An 8956-nucleotide genomic window follows, 5' to 3' on the forward strand; every position below is an offset into this window, starting at 1 on the left:
ATCATTGGTAGGAATTTCAGATAAGCGAATGGAGATGCTTTTCATTCCTCTGAACCTCTGCTTTCCTACTATCTTCATCCAATCAGTCTCACTCCTTTCCATGGCTGGCTTTATGTGATACATCACCACTGTCAATGGCTACTTTCGGTCATCTCTCAAGAAAATGATCCAATGCCCTGTCACGGCACGGCTAATCGTCTGGAGGCATCACCCTTGCCAATGGCTTCATCTTATCCTCTCAGTGAATAATATGCTCACGCACCCTGTCACGGCATGGCTATTCATCTGTCGGTTCTCGATCATGCTGGAATAGGATTTACTATCCTTTTGCGTCTGTCACTAACGCCTTGCAATCGCGAGTTTGGAGCTCGTCACAGTCATTCATTCATCGAATCCTACTTGGAATACCACAGACAAGGTTTAGACTTTCCGGATTCTCTTGAATGCCGCCATCATTCTAGCTTACGCCACGAAGATTCTGGTTAAGAGATCTAAGAGATATTCATTCTAGCTTATTTCATGTAGAACGGAAGTGTTTGTCAGGCACGCGTTCATAAGGGAGAAGGATGATGAGCGTCACACATAATCATCACCTTCATCACGTTCTTGGGTGCGAATGGATATCTTAGAAGTGAAATAAGAATAATTGAATAGAAAATAGTAGTACTTTGCATTAATCTTTGAGGAACAGCAGAGCTCCACACCTTAATCTATGGAGTATAGAAACTCTACCGTATGAAAATACATAAGTGAAGGTCCAGGCATGGCCGAGATGGCCAGCCCCCTAAACGAGATCAATAGTCTCCTAAGATGAACAATGGAATAAAACTGAGACCAAAGATGCCTAATACAATAGTAAAAGGTCCTATTTATAATAAACTAGTCACTAGGGTTTACATGAGTAAGTAATTGATGCATAAATCCACTTCCGGGGCCCACTTGGTGTGTGTTTGGGCTGAGCTTAAGTGTTGCACGTGAAGAGGCCATTTTTGGAGTTGAACGCCAGTTTCTGTGCCAGTTTGGGCGTTCAACTCTGGTTTTGGATCCTTTTCTGGCGCTGGACGCCAGATTTGGGCAGAAGGCTGGCGTTGAACGCCAGTGTACGTCGTCTATTCTTGGCCAAAGTATGGACTATTATATATTGCTGGAAAGCCCTGGATGTCTACTTTCCAATGCAATTGGAAGCGCGCCATTTCGAGTTCCGTAGCTCCAGAAAATCCACTTTGAGTGCAGGGAGGTCAGAATCCAACAGCATCAGCAGTCCTTCTTCAACGTCTGAATCTGATTTTTGCTCAAGTCCCTCAATTTCATCCAGAAAATACCTGAAATTACAGAAAAACACACAAACTCATAGTAAAGTCCAGAAATGTGAATTTAACATAAAAACTAATGAAAACATCCCTAAAAGTAACTAGATCCTACTAAAAACATACTAAAAACAATGCCAAAAAGTGTATAAATTATCCGCTCATCACAACACCAAACTTTAAATTGTTGCTTGTCCCCAAGCAACTGAAAATCAAATAGGATAAAAAGAAAAGAATATACTATAAACTCCAAACTATCAGTGAAACAGAGCTTCAATCATATGAGCGGGACTTATAGCTTTTTGCCTCTTGAATAGTTTTGGCATCTCACTTTATCCATTGAGGTTCAGAATGATTGGCATCTATAGGAACTCAGAGTTCAGATAGTGTTATTGATTCTCCTAGTTCAGTATGATGATTCTTGAACACAGCTATTTCATGAGTCTTGGCCGTGGCCCTAAGCACTTTGTTTTCCAGTATTACTACCGGATACATAAATGCCACAGACACATAATTGGGTGAACCTTTTCAGATTGTGACTCAGCTTTGCTAAAGTCCCCAATTAGAGGTGTCCAGGGTTCTTAAGCACACTCTTCTTTTGCTTTGGACCTTGACTTTAACCGCCCAGTCTCAAGTTTTCACTTGACACCTACACGCCACAAGCACATGGTTAGAGACAACTTGGTTTAGCCGCTTAGACCAGGATTTTATTCCTTTAGGCCCTCCTATCCACTGATGCTCAAAGCCTTGGGATCCTTTTTATTTGACCTTGCCTTTTGGTTTTAAGGGTTATTGGCTTTTTCTGCTTGCTTTTTCTTTTTTCTTTCTATTTTTTTTTCTATTTTTTTTTTCGCCCTTTTTTTTTTCTGCAAGCTTTGTTCTTTGCTGCTTTTTCTTGCTTCAAGAATCATTTTTATGATTTTTCAGATTATCGAATAACATGTCTCCTAGTCATCATTCTTTCAAGAGCCAACATATTTAACATTCTTAAACAACAACTTCAAAAGACATATGCACTGTTCAAGCATACATTCAGAAAACAAGAAGCATTGTCACCACATCAATATAATTAAGCTAAGTTCAAGGATAAATTCGAAACTCATGTACTTCTTGTTCTTTTGAATTAAAATATTTTTCATTTAAGAGAGGTGATGGATTCATAGGACATTCATATCTTTAAGACAAAGTTACTAACTACTAATGATCATGTAATGAAGGCACAAACATAGATAAGCACATAACATAGAAAACGAAAAACAGAGAAAGCGAGAACAAGGAATGAATCCACCTTAGTGATGGTGGCGTTTCCTTCTTGAGGAACCAATGATGTCCTTGAGCTCTTCTATGTCTCTTCCTTGTCTTTGTTGCTCCTCCCTCATTGCTTTTTGATCTTCTCTTATTTCATGAAGCATGATGGAGTGCTCTTGATGTTCCACCCTTAGTTGTCCCATATTGGAACTCAATTCTCCTAGGGAGGTGTTGATTTGCTCCCAATAGTTTTGTGGAGGAAAGTGCATTTGAGGCATTTCCGGATCTCATGGTGATGAGCTTCATACGCCTCTTGAGCTCCATGAATGGGCTCTCTTGCTTGCTCCATCTTTTTCTTAGTGATGGGCTTGTCCTCTTTAATGAGGATATCTCCCTCTATGTCAATCCCAGCTGAATTGCATAGGTGGCAAATAAGGTGAGGAAAGGCTAACCTTGCCATAGTGGAAGACTTGTCAGCCACCTTGTAAAGTTCTTGAGGTATAATCTCATGAACTTCCACCTCTTCTCCAATCATGATGCTATGGATCATGATGGCCCGGTCTATAGTAACTTCAGACCGGTTGCTAGTGGGAATGATTGAGCATTGAATGAACTCCAACCATCCTCTAGCTATAGGCTTGAGGTCCAATCTTCTTAGTTGAACCGGCTTGCCTTTGGAGTCAACCTTCCATTGAGCTCCTTCTACACATATGTCCATAAGGACTTGGTCCAACCTTTGATTAAAGTTGACCCTTCTGGTGTAGGGGCGTTCATCTCCTTGCATCATGGGCAAGTTAAACGCCAACCTCACATTCTCCGGACTAAAATCTAAGTATTTTCCCCGAACCATTGTAACATAGTTCTTTGGATCCGGGTTCTTACTTTGATCATGGTTCTTGGTGATCCATGCATTGGCATAGAACTCTTGAACCATTAGGATGCCGACTTGTTGGATGGGATTTGTTAGATATTCCCAACCTCTTCTTTGAATTTCATGTCGGATCTCCGGATACTCATTTCTTTTGAGTTTAAAAGGGACCTCAGGGATCACCTTCTTCTTGGTCACAACATCATAGAAGTGGTCTTGATGGGCTTTGGAGATGAACCTTTCCATCTCCCATGACTTGGATGTGGAAGCTTTTGTCTTCCCTTTCCCCTTTCTAGAGGATTCTCCGGTCTTAGGTGCCATCAATGGTAATGGAAAAACAAAAAAGCTATGCTTTTACCACACCAAACTTAGAATATTGCTCGCCCTCGAGCAATAAACAAAATAATAGAAGAAGAAGAAGAAGAAATATGGAGAGGGAGAGGGAGATGTGGTTTCGGCGAAGAAGAGTGTAGAGGGGTGTGTTGTGTGAATTTGATGAAGAATGGGGGTCTTTATATAGGGAAGGGAGGGGGGGTTAAGGTTCGGCCATATGGGTGGGTTTGGGTGGGAAATTGGTTTTGAATTTTTGAAGGTAGGTGGAGTTTATGAGGTAGGTTTATGGAGAAGAGTGGATGGATGTGAGTGGTGAAGAGGTGATGGGGAAGAGAGTTTGAGGTGATTGGTGAAGGGTTTTTGGGGAAGAGTGTTTATGGGGTTGTGTGAAAGAGAGTGGTGAGAAGAAGTGAGTGGAGGTAGGTGGGGATCCTGTGGGGTCCACAGATCCTGAGTGGATCTTGTGGGGTCCACAGATCCTGAGTGGATCCTGTGGGGTCCACAGATCCTGAGGTGTTCAAGGATTTACATCCCTACACCCATTAGGCATGTAAAAATGCCTTTGTACCCAACTCTGGGCGTTCAGCGCCAGGTTGGTGGCCATTTTGGGCGTTCAATGCCCATTTGTGTGCCATTTCTGGCGTTGAACGCCAGAACCATGCCTGTTCTGGCGTTCAGCGCCCAGAAGCTGCCCATTTTGGGCGTTCAGCGCCAGCACCATGCTCTGTTCTGGCGCTGAACGCCAGACAGATGCTCCTCCAGGGTGTGATTTTTCTTCTGCTGTTTTTGATTCCGTTTTCAATTTTTATATTTATTTTGTGACTCCACATGATCATGAACCTACAAAGACATATAACTAAGGAAAATATAGTTAGATAAATAAAAATTGGGTTGCCTCCCAACAAGTGCTTCTTTAGTGTCAATAGCTTGACAGTGGGCTCTCATGGAGCCTCACAGATGTGCAGAGCTTTGTTGAGACTCTCCAACACCAAACTTAGAGTTTGGATATGGGAGTTCAACACCAAACTTAGAGTTTGGTTGTGGCCTCCCAACACCAAACTTAGAGTTTGACTGTGGGGGCTCTGGTTGACTCTGCTTTGAGAGAAGCTTTTTCTGCTTCCTCTCCATGGTTGCAGAGGGAGATTCTTGAGTTTTAAACACAAGGGAGTCCTCATTCCATTGAAGGACTATTTCACCTCTGTCAACATCAATCACAGCTCTTGCTGTGGCCAGGAAAGGTCTTCCTAGGATGATGGATTCATCCTCTTCCTTTCCAGTATCCAGGACTATGAAATCAGTAGGGATGTAAAGGCCTTCAACCTTTACTAACACGTCCTCTACTTGTCCATAAGTCTGTTTTCTTGAACTGTCTGCCATCTCTAATGAGATTTTAGCAACTTGCACCCCATAGATTCCCAGTTTCTCTATCACAGAGAGGGGCATGAGGTTTATTCCTGAACCAAGGTCACATAGAGCCTTAAAGATCATGGTGCCTATGGTACAGGATATTATGAACTTTCCAGGATCCTGTCTCTTCTGAGGCAATGTCAGTTGATCCAGATCACTTAGTTCATTGATGAACAAGGGAGGTTCAACTTCCCAAGTATCAATGCCAAATAATTTGGCATTCAGCTTCATGATTGCACCATGAAACTTGGCAGTTTGCTCTTCAGTAACATCCTCATTCTCTTCAGAAGAGGAATACTCATCAGAGCTCATGAAGGGCATAAGGAGGTTCAATGGAATCTCTATGGTCTCTAGATGAGTCTCAGATTCCTTTGGTTCCTCAGAGGGAAGCTCCTTATTGACCACTGGACGTCCTAGGGGGTCTTCCTCCTTGGGATTCACGTCCTCTCCTCTCCTCACAGGTTCGGCCATGGCGCTTATGTCAATGGCCTTGCACTCTCCTTTTGGGTTCTCTTCTGTATTGCTTGGGAGAGTACTAGGAGGGATTTCAGTGATCCTTTTACTCAGCTGGCCCACTTGTGCTTCCAGATTTCTAATGGAAGACCTTGTTTCATTCATGAAACTTACAGTGGCCTTAAATAGATCAGAGACTAGATTTGCTAAATTAGAAGCATTTTGTTCAGAGTTCTCTGTCTGTTGCTGAGTTGATGATGGAAAAGGCTTGCTATTGCTAAACCTATTTCTTCCACCATTATTAAAGCCTTGTTGGGGCTTTTGATCCTTCCATGAGAAATTTGGATGATTTCTCCATGTTGAGTTATAGGTGTTTCCATAAGGTTCACCTAAGTAATTTACCTCTGTTATTGCAGGGTTCTCAGGATCATAAGCTTCTTCTTCAGGAGAAGCCTCTTGAGTACTGTTGGATGCAGCTTGCATTCCATGCAGACTCTGAGAGATCATATTGACTTGCTGAGTCAATATTTTATTCTGAGCCAATATGGCATTCAGAGTATCAACTTCAAGAACTCCCTTCTTCATAGGCGTCCCATTGTTCACAGGATTTCTTTCAGAAGTGTACATGAACTGGTTGTTAGCAACCATGTCAATGAGTTCTTGAGCTTCTGCAGGCATTTTCTTTAGGTGAATGGATCCACCTACAGAAGTGTCCAGTGACATCTTTGATAGCTCAGATAAACCATCATAGAATATATCCAGGATAGTCCATTCTGAAAGCATGTCAGAAGGACACTTTTTGGTCATCTGTTTGTATCTTTCCCAAGCTTCATAGAGGGATTCACCTTCTTTCTGTCTGAAGGTTTGAACATCAGCTCTAAGCTTGCTCAGCTTTTGAGGAGGAAAGTACTTGGCTAAGAAAGCCGTGACCAGCTTATCCCAAGAGTTCAGGCTGTCTTTGGGTTGAGAATCCAACCATAATCTAGCTCTGTCTCTTACAGCAAAAGGGAAAAGCATGAGCATGTAGACTTCAGGGTCTACTCCATTAGTCTTAACAGTATCACATATCTGCAAGAATTCAGTCAAGAACTGAAAAGGATCTTCAGATGGAAGTCCATGAAACTTGCGGTTCTGCTGCATCAGAGAAACTAATTGAGGTTTCAGCTCAAAATTGTTTGCTCCAATGGCAGGAATGGAGATGCTTCTTCCATGTAAATTGGAATTTGGTGCAGTAAAGTCACCAAGCATCTTCCTTACATTATTATTATTTTCGACTGCCATCTCCTTTTCCTGTTCGAAAATTTCTGAAAGGTTTTCTCTGGATTGTTGTAATTTAGCTTCTCTTAGTTTTCTCTTCAGAGTCCTTTCAGGTTCTGGATCTGCTTCCACAAGAATGTTCTTATCCTTGCTCCTGCTCATATGACAAAGAAGAGGGCACAGAAAAATAATAATAATAGAGATTCTCTTTACCACAGTATAGAGGTTCCCTTATGTGAGTGGAAAAAAAAGAGGAAGAAATTCGAACACAGATAGAAGAGGGGGTTCGAATTTGGTGATGATGTGAGGGAGAGATGTTAGTAGATAAATAATTAAATAGAATAAGATGAGAGAGAAGGAAGGAATTTTCGAAAATTTTTGAAAAGGAGTTATTGATTTTTGAAAATGGTTTTTGAAAATTGTTATTTTTTTTTTTTGAAAAATTTTTTTGAAATTAAAAATAAAAAATAAAAATAATTAGTTAATTAGAAAGAAATTTTTGAAAAAGAGGGAAGATATTTTCGAAAATGAGAGAGAGAGAGTTAGTTAGGTGGTTTTGAAAAAGTTAAGAAACAAACAAAAAGTTAGTTAGTTAGTTGAAACAAATTTTGAAAAGATAAGAAGTTAGGAAGTTAGAAAAGATATTTGAAAAGATATTTTTGAAAAAGATAAGATAAGAAGATATTTTTGAAAAGATATGATAAAATTAGTTTTGAAAAAGATTTGATTTTTAAAATCACAATTAATGACTTGATTCATAAGAAATCACAAGATATGATTCTAGAACTTAAAGTTTGAATCTTTCTTAACAAGTAAGTAACAAACTTGAAATTTTTGAATCAAAACATTAATTGATTATGTTATTTTCGAAAATTTGGTATAAAAATAAGAAAAAAATTTTTGAAAAATATTTTTGGAATTTTCGAAAATAACTAAGAATTTTTGAAAAAGATTTGATTTTTGAAAAAGATTTTGAGCAAGATAAGATTTTCAAATTGAAAATTTGATTTGACTCATAAGAAACAACTTGATTTTAAAATTTTTTTGAAAAGGTCAACTCAAATTTTCGAATTTGATGAGAGAAAAATGGAAAGATATTTTTTTTATTTTTGAATTTTTATGATGAGAGAGAAAAACACTAAAAAGATGCAATGCATGAAATTTTTAGATCAAAACATGTGATGCATGCAAGAATGCTATGAATGTCAAGATGAACACCAAGAACACTTTGAATGTCAAGATGAACATCATAGATACAATTTTGAAAAATTTTTAATGCAAAGAAAACATGCAAGACACCAAACTTAGAATTCTTTAATGCTTAGACACTAAGAATTCAAGAATGCATATGAAAAACAATAAAAGACACAAAACAAAAAATCATCAAGATCAAACAAGGAGACTTACCAAGAACAACTTGAAGATCATGAAGAACACTATGAATGCATGAAATTTTCGAAAAATGCAAGATGCACATGCAAATGACACCAAACTTATAACATGACTCAAGACTCAAACAAGAAACAGAAAAATATTTTTGATTTTTATGATTTTCTAATTTTTTTTGGATTTTTTTGAAAATTAATTGAAAAAGAAAAAATAAGGATTCCAAAATTTTTAACATGAATTCCAGGAATCTTGCATTCTTAGTCTAAAGCTTTAGTCCAGGAATTAGACATGGATCACTAGCCAGCCAAGCTTTCAATGAAAGCTCCGGTCCAAAACACTAGACATGGCCAATGGCCAGCCAAGCTTCAGCATGTAATTCAGACATGACATGCCTGACATACCCTACAGTCGTGTAACAACTGATGGTTGGAAGCCTCAGTCCAAAAGAATTTAGACATGGCTTTACAGCCAGGCAGGCTTCACATGCTTCATGAAACACTAGAATTCATTCTTTAAAAATTTTGAAAATTTTTTTTTTTTTCAAAAACAGGTGAGAAAATTTTGAAATATTTTTTAAAAAATTTTAAAAAAGAAAACAAAAAGAAAATTACCTAATCTGAGCAACAAGATGAACCGTCAGTTGTCCAAACTCGAACAATCCCCGGCAACGGCGCCAAAAACTTGGTGCACGAAA

At 39.0% G+C, this 8956-nt stretch overlaps 1 non-coding gene across 1 annotated transcript; it reads left to right on the forward strand.

The window, feature by feature from the left end:
• Positions 1–6393: 6393 nt before the first annotated feature.
• Positions 6394–6501, forward strand: LOC112739236 (small nucleolar RNA R71). Its single transcript, XR_003170172.1, has one exon. It is a non-coding gene; the product is annotated as a small nucleolar RNA R71 (small nucleolar RNA).
• Positions 6502–8956: the final 2455 nt, after the last annotated feature.

This window comes from Arachis hypogaea, chromosome 13 (assembly GCF_003086295.3).
Source record: "Arachis hypogaea cultivar Tifrunner chromosome 13, arahy.Tifrunner.gnm2.J5K5, whole genome shotgun sequence".
Classification (NCBI taxonomy): Eukaryota; Viridiplantae; Streptophyta; class Magnoliopsida; order Fabales; family Fabaceae; genus Arachis; species Arachis hypogaea.